Below are 16,121 nucleotides of genomic sequence, written 5' to 3' on the forward strand. Positions count from 1 at the left end.
GAAAGTCTGCCTCCACCTCAGGAAGAGGGAATAGTTTCACTTCCTCTTAATCTCCATGGTTCCCTACTGCATTTTCCCCCTGGAATACTTTAAAGCAAATGTCAGATTTCATATCAGTTCCCCACTACCAGCTTTTCTCAACTGGGATTCCACGAGGAAATTAAGCTTAATGTCCTAAGACATTCACTGTATATAATATTAACTCACACCCTGGCATCTATAGCAGTATTAGCTGTGAACCATCTTTGGGAGAACTGAGACTACAAGTACTCAAATAATTTTCTGTATACACTTGAATTCTCTAGATTACCTGCCACGCCCCTTTCACACATCAGATTTTTCCAGAGAATATATGAATCTATATATGATAATTAAATGTGACCACAATGCCACTATCTCCTGAAATCCAATTTACCAACACTTTTACCAGTTCTCTTGAATATGTCCTTTTTACTAGCTTACTTGGATGAGGATCTAAATGAGGTCAGTAAAGTGTGGATGATATGCCATTTTTAATTCTCTTTCAATCCATAATAGTTCCTCATTATTTTTTCTCTTCCATTGAAGAAACTACATCATTTGTCCTCTGGAATGTCCCACATTCTGCATCTGGCTGCTGATTTCCTTCTGATGTTATTTAATGTACTTCCCTGCTCTGTGTCCTGCAAATTGAGTGTTAAATTTCAAGGCTGGCTGAGATCCAGTGATCTCAAGTTCAATAGTTCCCCTAGCTTTTTTTTTCTATATATCTAAAAGAATCTAAATCCTATAGTCTAAGAGCATTAGGGATAGGGGAAATAAAGGAAGCCTGAGCTCTTCTACTTTGCAGCTGTCCCAAAGTCTGAAGAAAATATATACCAGTAATCATAATAGGCTCATTCATCCAGCAAATGCTCATTGTCTAATGTGAGCCAGACTGGAGACATAGCAGTACAGAAATCCTAAACCCCATCACTTGCCACATAGTGAGGAGGTAAATAAAGAGTAAAACGAAGTATATATGTTTGTGGTGCTTTGGAAAGAAATAATCATAATATTATATGCAAAATATTAAAGTAAAGAAGAGGGATAGAGACATGGTGGGTGGGGGGGGTGGGAGTGGAGAATTAAACTGGATGATCAAGAAAGCCTCATTGAGAAGATATCTGAGCAAAGACTGGAGTAAAGTGTGAGGGTCATGCAACTTTCTGAAGGAAGAGGGTTCCAGGTTGAAAGAAAAGCAGAATTCCTCCTAGGCAGGGGCATGCCTGGCATGCTTCAAGAACAGTACCAAGGCCTGAAGCAAAGTGGGCAAGGGGGACGATAGTGTGAGTGGGTCCAGAGAGGCATTAGGAGCTAGATCAAGTAGGGCCTTACACTGGTATAAGAATTTTGGCTTTCCCTCTGAATTAAAGTTGCCTGATTTGTGTTTGAAAGGGATCATCCTGGAGCTATATTGAGTATCAACAGGTTGGGAAGGACAAAAAAGGAAGACCTTTCAAGAGGCTATTGCAACAATGCAGGTGAGACAGCCCACAGTGCCGTTTACTGAACTCTTACTGGATACTAGACTTTCATGTGTTATCAAATTTAATTCTATCATCCTGAGAGCTAGAGTATTAACAATCCTCTTCTATAAATGAATCCAAAGCTCAGAGTTTAAGTCACTTGCTAAAGATGTCACCATAAGTGGCCCAACTGGGCTGTCAGCCAGATTATTCTAAGTTTCAAGCTGGTCTGCTCCCCAGCAGGTTACCAAGTCAACCACAGTTGTTGTCACCTTCTTGACCTTCTGGTGATAACCTATTTACTCTGCTCTGATCTTTGTCTCCTTAACCTCTCAGTGTGCAAACCTCACCTTTATCTGGACTCTAGAACTCAAATGTCTGTTCTACAGACTGTGATACCAAGGGCTGTTTCCACTAGCCATAATGACTCCAAGAAGCAGCCTGCTTCAAGAAACACACTGCCATAAAGGGTTCCCCTTTCTGTGTCACCTGAACTGCAATTTAATCCTATAATAATCCTATAATGACTTCTCTTTCTATTTCCTCCTGCCAAGCATTTGCCAAAATACTTGTTGGCAAATAGAGCTGTTGCTATACATGACCTTCCCAGACAGGGATTACATTTTCCAGCAAGTGCACATGCACGCACACACACACACACACACACACCCCCTGAATCTAGGCAGGATCATTTTACTAGTTATCAGCAATAAAATGAGAGCCAAAACAATGTTGATCACTTTGGGGCCAAAGTAATTAAGAGGTGAGCCAGTATTACCCAACTAGTTATTTTGTTATGGCAGCTAGAATTACCTTGATAGCACAGCACAGCAGAGATTTCCTGGACATTTATTTCTACCAGTCTAAGGCCATCATCTGGACTCTCAGCTATAGATCTTTCATCTCTCTTCATCTCAACATTTCACTGGCACCGTGAAATAACAAATACTCCCCTTAATTCAATCAAAGCCAGTCACTAGATTTTCCACACCAAGTATCTCTTGTATTTTGTTGCTTCCTGATATGAACCTTTGATTTTGAAAGATGTTATTAACTAACTTTAGGAACCTCAGTTCTTATGCGTTATCAGATGAACAAAACTATTGCTGCCAGTAAGAGGTTTGAAGAGGAGACTGTTACTATTCCTACAATCAGTTGATAAAAGCTCAGCATGAATCACAGAAACCTGATTTCCTTGGCTGTGCAGATGTATCATGATAAACAGGCTTTTCCCATCAGGTCTTTTGAAATACTGAAAGTGTCTAGTGGTTCTCTGGAGACCATGGGCAAGGAATTGTGGTTTTCACAGCTTGCCCAAATTTAATCATAACTTTTGATACCAGCAATAGACACAATACTTGCTCTAGCATATCTCCTAAAATACACGTTCTACTGGCTGACTAGATTCAGGAGTGTGCTTAGAAAAACCACTCTCAATAGCCCCAAACTAGGCAGAGTTCAGTTGTTCTAAGTCTATTCAGAAGAATCTGACTTTGAGTACTTAGAAATCAGGAGAACAGTGATATAAAACCAGAATTTTACTGAATGCCAGGTCAGATCTGAGCCTCCCTTCTCAGCTCAGCACTCAGCAGGTAAATACAGAGTAGCAGCTATATATACTCATGTATGACAAATGGAAAAATTAGGCCTGTTGAAACTATTCTATGAATGGGGGAGGGAAGGACAAAGGAGAATGATGGAGGAGGTGAATTCAACTATGACATAGTTTAAGAACTTTTATAAATGTCACAATATACCCCCAGTACAGTAATAAGATAATTTTAAAAATTTTTTAAAAGAAAGAGGCCTCCCTTCAGGACAGACACCCTAGCTGTTACTGCCAGGCAGGGGAATTAGGCTACCCAGAATTTTCACGTGAATTGCCAAGGAGGACCAAGAAAGATTTCCACAGAAATATCAAAATTAAGAATTTTCTCTTCAGGCCTGCTAACAAGGGTCTGATGACCTAGTATCTCTCAGAGCCTCAGTTTAATTGTATCTTTAATGAGAAGGACCACATCTGTTCATTCTGTCTTCAACATCATTTTCTCCCAGATCTCCAGGCTGAGGGGTATGCCAGGGGCTGTTCTTCTCTTCTATCATGGTTTCACTGACCTGAGCAGGAGGAAGTCAGAGCCAGCATTCCTTGACATTTCCTAAATACCAGGATCACTCTTTAAAGTGATCTCTTTAAAGTCACCTTTCTCATCTCAGCAAAATGATGGCTTTCCCAGGAGCAGACCAAGGCCAAATGGTCCACCATGCAAAGAGAAAAGGGAAAAGAATGCAGAGAAAAGTTTTGTTCATGTCTATCCTCGGTTGCAAAGTACTCTATGTACCCCTTCTCTGCCCTCTCACCTCCAGTCTCATAGCCATAAAGCATAAAGGTTGAGTGTGGGCGAAAGGGAACAAGTAGAACATTGCCTCTCTGTCTTGCCTGGACATTAATTAGCATCACCCAGAAAGCACTTTTTAAATATAGGTGCCCAGCATTACCTTGAGAAGACTCTTATTTAATTGGTTCATACCTATAAACAGCAATGAAGGGGTGGAAAAATGTGAAAGAGTAAGGACAACACCAGTTCAGTGCTGGGCAGACAAGGCAGATGAGTCAATGCAGGGCTCAAGCATTTGAAGTCCCTCTTCACTACTGATTCCTCCATAACTTAGGGTGGTTACTGCCCAATAATTTCTCAGATGTACAGGGGAATGGAAGCTTCAATCTAGGTCTTGGCATTGAGTGTCATTAAGTCCAGGCTCCCAGGCAAAAGGGTCTACTGTTTCCAAGTAAGTCATATCTATTACTAGACCAGGAAGGTGTCAGCACTACCAGAGAAAGAGCAACAGTCTTGGCATTAAGGCAAGGACTTTCATCTCTCTCCTTCTGACTGTGACCTTTTCTTTGGTCAACCAGGCTAAAGACCCATCTTCCAGGCAAAAGGGGCTGCTATAGTCTGAGCAGTCTCAGGTAAGGGCACAGGTTCAACCTCTGCTTTTGACCATGTCATTCCCTCCTGGAAGACAGGGGCTAGGTCTCTAAGGACTCCCACATTTGCTTCCCTTCTACCACCTCCAAAAACCTGCAGTTAGTTGGTGTATAACAGAGCATGTTGGGCAGTGGGGGATTTGAACATTTTTCTTTAGGGGACAGATCCACAGATGTCAGCACTCAATGGTCAAGCTCAACCTCAAGTCTGCCCAACTCATTACTCCCTTTTCCAATTCAGAGACCAAAGGGTAGACCCGGCACAAGCTAAGATCCCTGGAGGAAGTTTCCCAGATGCCCCAGTATAGAGTCCTCTCTTGTGTAGACTTCTACTCACACTTCTGGCCTGAACAGATAGCCCTACATGCTCCCGCAGGTGCCGTGTGTGGGTATCTTACTTTTCCAACCAGACAGAGCCCTGTGAGCACAGAGATTAGCAACACTGCTTCTCTGTCTCCTTGTCAGCACTACACAGAGTGTACAGATAGCACTTGGCAAATATAAGTTCTGACAGGTGTCCACTGCCAGAGCTTGTGGTATGTGTGATGTGGGTGGGAGGCAGTTGATTTGTAGATAGGAAGTTAGTTTTAGACATGAGCTGAAATCACCAACAAACATGAACTGCCCACTCGGTATGTGACTGTACACCAAGAGAAAAGAAGAGAGAGACATCATCATGACTGCTTTCCAGAAGTTCCTATAAGCCAGGCACTGTATTAAACCTGTATGTAAAACAGTCCATTCAATCCTCACCACAGTGCTGGGAAGGTGGCTCTGTTATGCAGTACATCTCCCAGGTAAGGAGGTGAATCAAAAGACATTAAAGGACTTGTGCTAGTAAATGGAAGATTCAAGACTTGAACCCAGAACTGTCTGAATCCAAAGATTGCATCCTTAATGCCTGTACTGTGAAACATTCATCTTGTTTTACCTGTGGTTCTCAGCCATGATCATGCCCACCAACTCCAGAAGCAAAAGGGAACATGAGGAACATTTAGGATAAAAAAATCACTTGACATGTTTCATTGAATCCTCCAGAAACCCTGGACCATTGTTGATAGTACAGTCAACCTTTGGCATTTACAGAGTCAACCATTGGGATTTTGACTATTTAATGACAACCTTAAAAGTCCTAGACATGAAGCTGCCTAATTTTTCTCAGGAGGGATTGTAAAGCACGTACAATAGAAATTTGATGAGAGCAGCTCACACTCAGGATGGGATCCTGTGTGCAGGGGGGGTTGTGCCTTCCATGTATCAAGAACAATAGAAATAACTTTTTGTTTATGAACTATAGTTCCCAAGGAAATCAAACTGCTAGTTCTTGTTAAGGAAAGTTTATACTCAGTGATGAATTTCTTTTAATAGATTTGGAAATCCCTGTAGCCCTATACTTATAGAATTAATACAGGATAGAAGTCATTTAAATTTTCAGTTATGCTTGATTGCATATGAAGGGGAAATTACATGCTCATAACATGTGCAGCATTCTTTATCTGTTTAACACAATGCTATTATTTATAATAAATGAGCTCACGGTAATGGTAATAAGGAAGTGATTTGAGGATTCTCAGTGACCTCAAGAAAACTCTCTGAGAAATGTCAACAACAAGCCTGCTGTTTCAACATTTTATGCATGAAGAAACTGAATCTGAGAGAGGTCGCATGACTTCTCCAGGAATGTCTGGTTGTGAAACTGTGTGTTTCCCTCCCCATAACCCAACAGCAAATCACCAACATGGTTCCAACTCCTGGATGCTAATCCAAATGCAGAATGTGAATTATGAGAATGGAGGGAAAGAAGGGAGCAAGCTGCTCACCCACATCCCTCCCCATCCTACCCCCACCTCCCCACAGGTGCTAGCGTGGGAATGGCAGAACTGTGAGCTTATCTGCTCTGACCATATGGATTCAGATCAATCAATTTGCCCAAGACACTGGTAACTATGAGTTCATAACAGTGAAACCAGATGAAACTGTCACTCCTGCCCTCAGAAGGCTAACAGTCTTAAATACCATGAGAAATCAGACAAGTGCCCAAATATCTCACTCACTATTTGCTTTGTTTTCCCCATAGCTAGTAACCATTTGAACCATCCAGTTGTCTGTGTTCCCAGGACCTAGGTCAGAGCTTGTGGCTGAGTCTCATTTGCTAAATAAGTGGCAGTTTTCCTCTTACAAAGCAGGTGCTCAGGAACCTTAGCTCAAGAGGAAGAGCCCACAACTGGCCTGAGTTCAAAGAACCTTCAAGGATAGGTGAGCTTTTAGCCCCTTAGGGAAAGCCCTGGGAAATCAGGGACATGGCATGGAGTAGGCAAGGGCAGAGAGCCAGGGCACAGCAAGAAGCTAGAGTTGCCAGGCAGGTGTGCAATACTGAACAGCAGGAGATGAAACTGAAGAGGGAGACTCGGCCTCACTGTGCAGCACTGTGAACAGCAAGCAAAAGAGTCTGACATGATCAAGTGTGTAGCAAAGAGTTTCAGAGCAAGGGAAGCAAGTGAAGAGCCAATGCAGGAGGGGTGCCATGTTGCAGCCCATGCCCTCACAGCACCCTTTCCTGCTCCCCAAAGTGACCAACAAACAAATAATAGCCACTGCTCTTCACATATTACTCTGTGCTAGGCACTGTGCCTACAAAACAGCCTGGAAAGAGAGTTTATTGTTGAACCTATTTTATAAGTGAAGTAAAGAGAACTCACAGAGATGGTGGGATTTGCCCTGCTGCGAATCCCTGAAAAGCCAGGATCTCAATCAAGGTTTAATTTGATTCTCACAGGACAAGGAAACTTAGACGTCAATCCCTTGTGCCGAAAAGATGAGTATAAAAAGTGAGATGGGGAGGCCCTTGACAAGGCCCAGTCTGGAAAACAGGTGTTAAATGTCATGCTTTGAAGTCTGACAAACCTAGATTTGAATCCCAGCTTTGTTATTCAATCACTATGGCATCTTAGGCCAACGACATTAACATTCAAGGTCTTGGTTTTCTCTTCTGTAGGATGTGTGCAAACCCACCTACATCCCGGGGAGGTTCTGAGGACTAGAAGTAAGGATTGTGCAGTGTCTGCTTAATGAATTTTAGTTTGCACACCTAGGCCTGGCAGGAAGAAGGTATGGGAGGAGCGACAGGAAGCTGGGGCTTGGCTTAAATGCTGTGGGGTGGAGAAGTCTTCATTTCTGAGAGGATGAGACAGTTCAGGGTGTGTCATGAATCAATATTTGTCTTTGGCTTAACCCAGGACCTTAATGTTTACCTCAACAAAACCAATATTTGACCTTTAGTGTTAACTATTTCACACACTGCCCCACAGGGAATAGGACTCTCAGGAGAGCCAGAGACAGGCAGTGGGGAGAATATTGCTGAAACTAATAGAAAACTGAACTAATGGGAGAAAACTGAACTAATGGGAAAAAACTGAAACTGGGACACATATGAGGCCACCTAGCTCTCCAATCAAATCGCTGAGTGTCCTAAAAAATTAGCTAGCATTTGTTGCCCTCAATGCAGAGAAACTAAAGCAGATACCTTAAAAGCAACTGAGGCCAATAGGAAAAGGGGAACAGGTACTAGAGAAAAGGTTAGATCAAAAAGAATTAACCTAGAAGGTAACACCCACGCACAGGAAATCAATGTGATTCAACGCCCTGTATAGCTATCCTTATCTCAACCAGCAAAAACCCTTGTTCCTTCCTATTATTGCTTATACTCTCTCTACAACAAAATTAGAAATAAGGGCAAAATAGTTTCTGCTGGGTATTGAGGGGGGGGAGAGGGAGGGGGCGGAATGGGTGGTAAGGGAGGGGGTGGGGGCAGGGGGGAGAAATGACCCAAGCCTTGTATGCACATATGAATAATAAAAGAAAAAGGAAAAAAATTAAAAAAAAAAAAAAAGGTTTGAAGGAGCCCACAGTGAGAAAAAGGTCCTGAATAACGTTATTGTTGGTATTGAAGAGCTGGGCTGATATACCTCAAAGAGCCATTAAAGGAGGAAGGGGAAAGAAAAAATAAAAAAAAAAAAAGAAAAGAAAAGTCACCAACAGAAAGGGGATTTAATAATCCCTATCTCAAAACCAGGAACAGTGGCCCCAGCTACTTGGGAGTCTAAGGCAAGAGGATTGCTTGAGCCCAGGAGTTCAAAGCCAGCTTGGACAACATAATAAAACCCTATCTCTTAAATAATAATGATGATGATGATGATGACATGTATTTCACAGGATTATAGTGAGGCACAAAGGAACTAATAGATGAAAAGGAGATTTTAAACTGTACAGATAAAATGTGTGTTTTTAAAATAATTTCTCCAAGATAGTGCTATTATACCATCACTTCTATAAAACCATAGGAAACAAAGTTTGCAGATAAAGTTTTAAAGAAGATAAATGTTCATTCACAGATTGGGAAACACTTAAGACACTAGAAATTTCCTCTATTAGACTGTCCTATAATTACAAATTGAGGTGAATCAAAAGTGGTGAAAGAGCCATTTCTCTGATCATTAAGATAGGAATGCAGCTTGGTTAATCTTTCACAAGCTCCTCCACTGCTGAATGGAACAGGAGGGCACTGTCCACCCAAGACAGGAGAAGCTGGTAGACCCAACTCTTTACAATAAAACTGGCCAACTCTTTTCTCGATTTTCCTTCAGTTTAGAAAACAAGCCAGATTCATCCCACCTCCTATCCCCATCCTTCAACCTCCAGCTCTGGAATTTGTCCAGGTAAGAAAACAGGACAACAGTGAGGTCTTCCCAGAGAGAAACCAAGGGAAGACTGGCAGCACTAAGGCCTGGCTCCTAGTCTTGATTTCAGAATTCTGTGTGCAGTCAGCTCATTGCTGAGTGCTGTAGGGCTTCCTAGTCCCACCTGAAGCATGGGCCCAGATGGCTACTAGCTTGGTGTTCAGATAACCTCAAGGATGTCCACTGTACCCCACCAATCAAAATGCAGTAACAGAACAAAGCCACTTTCAGTTCTCTCTTGGTGTGGAAACAAACAACTTCATAGTCCCCACTTCCTCTCCTCTCCTCTCCCCTCCCCTTTCCTCCCCTTCCCTCCCCTCCTTTCTCTTCTTCTCTCCTCCCCCTCTCTCTTCCTCTCTCCTTCTCTCCCCTCCCCTCCCATCTTCTCTCTCTCTCTCTCTCTCTCTCTCTCTCTCTCTCTTTCTCTCTCTCTCTCTCTGTATGTGTGTAGCAATAGCACATCCAATTTAAGGGATCTGAGTCCAGGCATAGATAAAGTGAGGTGAGAGGAGACAAGAGACCTGGGAAAGGGGCCATCAATTGAGGCAGAGACCCCCAGATTGACTGAGCTGGGCTGGAAAGATCATAATCCAGGTCTGGGCCCTGCAGTGGAAAGTAAGGCAAGACACAAACAAACCCACCTGAAGTCCATCCCAATCCTCCAAGCCAAGGAGTGCAAAGTGCATTTCCACTGAATTACATGAATGCCATTAGCAATTAGAACTTGTTCCCAAGACCATGGATTTCCTGACTTGTGATAACTGCCTTCATGCCCAGCAGGGAACAAAAGATTGCAGACTGGGGCACTGAATGATGAAAGGCAAAGAGACAGCAACCAAACACCAGTAGCAATTCCTGCAGGGGACTCCCTTCATGAGGGAGCCTAGCTTCTAGCCCCTTGCTACTCATTCTCTCCCATCAATCAAAATGCAATAAATAGATAAAAATCACAAATCAGTACAGCCAGAATCATTGCACATCCTGAGACTCAGATCCCCAAGGACAACAAATGCTACCATTTCCAGGTTGCCTGTTGGATATAAAACTATTTTTCCCTATAAATCTCCATTACCTCACAGCTCATGAAAGTCAGTATGACTGCTCTGTTTCCTCAATGAAAACTCTGAAGGTCAGAGTGATCAAGGTTGCATAACATCCATAGCTAGAAAGCAGCAGAGCCATGATTTGAACCCAGAGCTACCTGAGTCTATGCTTGCCTCTCATCTTCAAAGTGAAGAATGGAGAGGCTGCAATAAATCCATTTGCTTCCACTCTTCAGTCCCTTATTCCTTCCTAAAAGGGTGGGAGCCAATTCAGGGACAGGCTAGGGGTTCAATATCACTTGGGAATTAAAATAAGATACACTTCCCCACACCAAATTAATAGAGTAAAAATTATAACAGAGCTTACAAAAATATATCTCCTGTACAAAAATAATGTGTAACATTTCTTCTGAAGGGCAACTTGACAAAACGTACCAAAGAATTAAAAATGTTCCTTCTCTGCTGAGTGTGGTGACTGGTGGCTCACAACTGTAATCCCACCAACTTGGGAAGCTAAGACAAGAAAATCATAAGTTCAAGACCAGCCTGGGCAACTTATCAAGATCCTACCTCAAAAATAAGTAAATAAATAAAAAGGGTGTAGCTTAGTGATAGAACACTTGCCTACCATGCATGAGGTTCTGGGATCGATCTTCAATACCATCCCCCCAAAAAAATGTTCATTTTCTTTTAACCCAGTAGTTCCATCTCCAAAAAAGGAAATAATCAAAGAAACTATCAAAGACCATGCAAAACTTGAAACTTCGACTACCAACAAAAGAGGAATAGTTAAACATGTCACAGAATGTTCATAGGATGGGTATGATTAAACAATTAAAATCATATTTGTGAAGATTATTTTAAGTTTTTTTGTATGGGTGGGTTTTTTTTTTTTTTTTATTTGTTTGGCCAGGGCTGGCAGTACTGGAGTTTCAAGTCAGGGCTTCACACTTGCAAGGCAGGTGTTCTACTTCTTCAGCCACATCTTTAGCCCTTTAAAGTTTTTTAGTGAAAGATCACACATATATAGACAACTACAGAAAGTGGTGTGATGAACCACATGTACCATTACCACACGTCATTTCCTGGTCAACCTTGTTTCCTTAGTACCCACCCAGCCCTGGGTATACAAAACAAATCCCTGGCATAAAATCATTGCAGCCATGTCAGAATGTTTTCTTTTAAAAACGTATCTACAATATCATTTTCAACCTGAAAATTTTAATTAAGATTTTTTAACAAAATAGAAAAATCTTCACAATATAATATAAATTGATGGAAAAGATTCATAAAACTATATACTGTATCCTGTATAAACAGTTCTAAAAAAAGGAAGAGAGAAGAAAGGAAGAAGGAAGGAACAGAGGGGGAGAGGATGGAAGGGAGAAAGAAGTGCTTGTATAAAAAAAAAAAATCATGAAAGAGCTAGAGGTGTGGCTCAAGTGGTAGAGCACCTGCCTAGCCTGAGACCCTGAGTTCAAACCCCAGTAACCCAAAAAAAAATCAAAAAAGAGAAAGACATGGCTATTCACAGGGAAAAAAATGACTGAAAGGAATTACATTCAAAAATATTGCCAGTAGTGTAGTTACTCCTCTGTCCTGAGATTAGAGGTGATTTTTGTTTAGTTTTCTATTGGCATGTGTGTACTTTTACTTAGGGGAATATATTACATATAGTATTTATCATTTCTCCTGATCTTTTTTGTTCCTTAAGCTCAAACTTGCCCTCTGGTATGTCTTCCCTTTAGTCCTTTTGTAAGAGCAGATCTGCTAATAACACAGTCCCTTGGTTTTCTCTTATCTGAAAATGTCTTTATTTTGCCTTCATTCCTGGAGTACATTTTTATTCTGGACATAAAATTTTGGGTTGACAGGCTTTTTGGAGTGTTATTTCTGTTGTTTCAGCACTTTAAGGATGCCATTCCACTGTCTTTGGCTCCATAGTTTTGGATGTGTAATCTGCAGTCATTTGAATAGGTTTCCATTATGTGCAATGGGCCATGTTTCCCTGGATGCTCTAAATATTTTTTCATCCTTGGTTTTCAGAAGTTTGATTAAGAAATGGCTGAGTACTTATCATTGACTTTATCCTGACTGAGATTACTGAGAATCTTTCATTTGCAAATTTATGTCTGTCACTACATTTGAGACATTTTCATTCTTTCTTCACATATTTTTTCTGCACCAATATCTTTATTTTCACCTTCTGAAGTGGGACTCCAATAGCATGAATGTTCAACCTTTTGATATTGTCCCATGAGATACTCTTTACTTTTTCCAATATTCTTTGTTTTTCATATTGTATGATTTCTATCGATCTACCTTTTAGTTCACTATCATCTCCATTCTGCAACTAAGCCCATCTAGGGAATATACACTTGACATTAGCTTTTCAGTTTTAAATTTTCTATCTGGTTATTTTGCATCCATTTCTATTTCTCTGCAAAAACTTCAGTCTTTCCATTAATGTCGAGACTAGAGAATGGATATAATGGCTGCCTTATGTCTTTGATAATTTCACCATCTCAGGGTTAGTACTTATTAATTATCTTTTCCCTTAAGTACTGTCTGGACTTTCCTGTTTCTTTTTATGTTGAGTAATTGAATTGTATCCTAGGCTTTTGAATATCATATTATGAAATTCTGTATTCTGTTAAAGTCCTTTGAAAAATGTTGATTCTTCTATTTATTTGGCTTTTTCAGGCAATTAAGCTGCTGAAGTTCAAACTGAAAGGTATCTTTATGATTGTTAACTCTGATATCAGTTCAGTTTTCAAAGCCTTGACTATGCCATTTGTGTCTGCCTATCACATGTACCACTCAAGGGTTTGTCTAAGGCTTGAGTAGTGGTTCATATCACAGTTAAGAGCTCAAAACTTCTGCTGTGCTTCTCTGGGTCTGTTCCATACAAGCATACCACTAGTGTGCCCAGAACTTCTGGCAGTCCATACAGAGAATTAGTAAATCCCCTTTTCTGTCTCTTTCCTCTCAGGGATTTCTTCATACACTCTGATTTCCAGTGCATCCTTTCAGATCTTGTGGCTGAAAGGATGGTGTTGTCTCAGAGTTTTAGCCTCCCACACAATCATGTAATCCTATGGTACAAGGACCAATATGAGCCACTGTTCAAGTTTTGACTGCAGAAACCTCTCTGCCTACTATTTTTCAGGGTTCTCATACAGAAGCTTTTTGTATTGTCTGAAGATATAGAAGGAAAAACAAACTCTTAGTTTCTCCTATTATTCTTTCATGACAAAGATCTCTTCTAACACCAGATTTGTGTATTGCTGAGGGAGAGTTTCCCCATACAACAAGCACACAAGCAATTCTGCAGCAGATGTCAACTGGATTTCCCCTAATTCAATTCAGTCTGACACTAATTATCTGAAGATAGCATCAGATCTCACAGATGAGATTCAGTCCCCAAGACAGCCCTCCAACTTCAGATACCAATTGCAAGCCCCAGGCTGTTTTACCTGTGCTTCTGACTAACCAGATATAAATTGGGGTTCAATTAATTTGCTAGAGCAGCTCACAGAACTCAAAGAAACACTTATTTATATTTACCAGATTACTATAAGGGATATTGCAAAACATACAGGTGAATATTTGCATAGGGCAAAGCATATGGAAAAGAGTGCAGAGTTTCCACACCCCCTCTGGACAAATCACCCTCAAGAATATCCCCCAACACTACCCAGAAACTCTCTAAACCCTGTACTTTGGGGTTTTTATGGAGACTTCACTGCATAAGCATGATAGAAGTAAGGACAACTACCATGTAAAAATGTGATAGGGCAAAAGGGAGTACGAGCTAGTGCTAATAGTCTTATGTGGTGAAACCCAGCAAAGCCTGTCTGTTCGGATTCTTCTTGACTTTTCTGTTCAGCTTTCCTTCCTCCTGTGGGAAATGTGGGTCTTATGATCTACCATTGGGCAACTTCTTTATGGAAACCTCCAAGATGGAAATGTAGGGGAAGATTAAGGTTGCTATGACACACCTTGGGGAAGATAAATTCTAGTTTCCATGGCCTCTCAGGGGGGGAAAAAGTACGTTTGGTGGATTTCTCAGAAGGAAAAAAACAAAATACTTATTACTTGAGGTTCCTCATCCTTAATTAAATCCCAAATAATTGAAGTTTCTGTATTTGTTGTTTTCCCTGTGAGATGCCGCATATGATTGTGCAAGTCGTTTGCCACATAATTCATTTGGCCCTTGCTAAAAGGGCACCTTCTCCAAAAAGACAGAAAAAGGCATAAAGGGCTCAAAGAAGGGAAAACCCTGTTTTCCTTCCCCACTCTAGAGTCTTATATATAGTCACCTTGGTCCACTTTCTCCCTCCACTATCTTCTAGCCTTCCTCCTACATTGTCTATGGAGACCACAGGCAAGAAATTTTCCATGAAATTAGGCCCCTTTGAGGTATGTTCTTATAATGAGTAATAAAGAGCCATCTTTACAGAGAATGAACTTGGGGATGGGAGCAGTTCCTCTCTCTTATGAAAAGTCTTGGGTTCTGTCTCTGGAACTGCCATTTGCTAGTCATAGAACTTTCAAATAATATCCTTACAAACAGTTTTCCTTATATGAAAACATGAGGGTTAGAGAAGGGAACATTCCTACCTTCTCCCAAAATGTCCAGAAATAAAATTTTATCCAAAAAAATAGGAGCAGATGCACCCAGAACCTTCCTCACCCAAAATCCTAGGCATGGGTAATTGGCATAGGTAGAGGTTGATGAGATAAAGGTCGAAAGAGAGACACTGCTTAGGAGCAAGATAGAGCTGGGAATTAATAAAGCATCAGATCTAACTCTCCCATTGCACCAGAAGAGAAGACTAAGGCTCACTGACACACACCAGGCACATCATTGGCTTGTGACACAGCCAAAGTGCAATCCAGATTCCTTGGCTCCTTCTTGAATTCTTCTTCTATCTCTTAGTCATGCTCCTGGCTTTAGTAGCTGGCCAAGCATCTCAGAAAATGTGGGGGACACACACCGGTCCTGAAAGTGTGAGTACTTAAGACAATATAAGTGAAACTCCCATACATCATCCAGCATAAACAGGTGCCAAGTAAAGAATATTGCTATCATTATCAGTTTAGATTGGGCTTCCCAGATGAGCAGTGCTAAGGCAGACATTTGAATAGCAAAGCTCCTTTAGACCGAGATTATTTTCATACCTGCCTAGCTGCCCATTCCACCACATACTGTATCCAAGGACAACCAGGGAGCGCCAATCATTCTCTGACCCACACAGCATGAGAGTTAAAGAAGGAAATAGTTACAGTTTCCAATGAAAATATCCAGAGTCCAGATTTTTATCCAGAAAACAGGAACAGTCACACCAAGAACTCTCTTCACCCAAACCCCTAGATAAGGGCAAATACCTACCCAGATAGAAGTTGGTGAGATGGATGTTGCAAGAGAGAAGCTGCTTAGGAGCTGGGATAGAAAATAACCAATGCCTCCCAGATGACAAAGTCATGTGAGTGAAGGAAAGTCCTTGATATTTTCCAGACATGATTGATTACTGCATTCACTTTACCTCAATCCCAACAGATAATGGCACTTACTTATTTCTCCTTGCCTCACTTTGCAAATCACCTGTTTCTCTCTCTCTCTCTCTCTCTCTCTCTCTCTCTCTCTCTCTCTCTCTCTCACACACACACACACACACACACACACACACACACGTTTTAGCATCACAAGCAGATAACTGTAAGTTCATCCATTCAGGTAAGCAACACTCATTATCTAGCACTCAGCCTGAACACCAGGCACTCCCTAAATGTCTCTGCCTCTAGAGGGAGAGAGACAGTCAGGGAACAGGAAATTACAGCTTCAGAGTGGCTTTCCATTCTGAGC

At 41.3% G+C, this 16,121-nt stretch overlaps 1 protein-coding gene across 6 annotated transcripts in view; it reads right to left on the reverse strand.

Moving 5' to 3' along the window:
- St6gal1 (ST6 beta-galactoside alpha-2,6-sialyltransferase 1) overlaps positions 1-16,121 on the reverse strand; it is a 119,885-nt gene that overhangs the window by 42,702 nt on the left and 61,062 nt on the right. The gene's annotated exons all lie outside the window — the stretch shown is intronic.

This window comes from Castor canadensis, chromosome 5 (assembly GCF_047511655.1).
Source record: "Castor canadensis chromosome 5, mCasCan1.hap1v2, whole genome shotgun sequence".
Taxonomy (NCBI): Eukaryota; Metazoa; Chordata; class Mammalia; order Rodentia; family Castoridae; genus Castor; species Castor canadensis.